The following is a 1,232-nucleotide window of genomic DNA, read 5'->3' on the forward strand; positions in this document are numbered from 1 at the left end:
GATGGCAGGAGTCAAACCTCATTTCAAATTTATTAACTAATATGGTTCCCTGTTGCTCTTCTCATCCTGAAGCATGTTCTACAAGAGAGCCCAAAATGGCCACTTGAGTCACCTGGCATGATCCCCTCCCCTTACATGCCACAGGTCCCTAGGATACACACACCCAATTAGGTAAGAGAAGAGGCATATGGTATTTATTTGGGGGAAAAGGTACATTTTCTATGAATAGCATAGCTATGTGAACAGACAGGCTGACAGATGATCCCACTTTATCCGATCACACAATATGGGCATCCACACCGTGTGAAAACTCCCAAAGCTTCAGGAACTTGCAAACGTCCTCCTTGCGTTCTGCATCTCAGCCCTTGCTCTTCCCTTCAAAACTGAAGTAGAGGTGGAAAGGCCCTTTCTCAAAGCCTGTGGGCTGTCTACTCAGAAATTTCCTCTGAGCTTTCCTCTTTCGTGCTCTTCATCTTTGGGGCTGGGCTATTTTCTGCATTGTCGATGAAATCGTCTCTTCTTCATAGCACGTTGATCATCCTTCTGGTGATTGTGTTTTCTGATTTTGTCCATACATTTTTTTGGGGGGGGGTATAAATTCTATTCCTGAAAGAGACACTTGCACTGTGTATAAGGCTACACCTAAAGGCTACCCCTCCCACAGTACAGACATCCTGAGGAGAAGGCAGAAAGCCACAGGGGGTGGGTTTTTCCATAACAGAAAAAGCCGAGGCAGGTCACATCTTATGTGGTGACACTGGGTTAACTGTTTGCTAGATAAGCTTAATCTCATGTAGAGTTATGTTTCCAGTAATACTACCATGTTGGACAGTGGAGCCTGTAGTACATACCAACTTACTAATCAGTTACAAGCTTTTCAATTAATATAACATAATTTTAATTAGATTTACTCAGTATCCAAATGATTATGATTGTCTTTGGCTGTGAGTTATAGGAACCTGAATAACCAGGGCTACACAGGTGAAGGGTTTATGTTTCTCCCATACAGGAAGGGCAGTGGTAGGCAGTGGAGGACTGGAAATGGAGATGGGTAAAGAGCAAAGGAAAAACAAAAAGGTCTGCAAAGTCAAAATGGTACAACTCCCAAGGCAGAGAAGTTGGCAAGATAGAGCACAATTATATATGTTATTACCCTTCAACCCAACAATCCCATGTCTAGGAATCTACCCCAAATGGGATCAGGCATAAATAGAAAATGACTCATGCATAAG

The sequence above is a fragment of the Aethalodelphis obliquidens genome, unplaced genomic scaffold, assembly GCF_003676395.1.
Source record: "Aethalodelphis obliquidens isolate GAN/ISIS:26980383/991018 unplaced genomic scaffold, ASM367639v1 scaffold15, whole genome shotgun sequence".
NCBI lineage: Eukaryota > Metazoa > Chordata > Mammalia > Artiodactyla > Delphinidae > Aethalodelphis > Aethalodelphis obliquidens.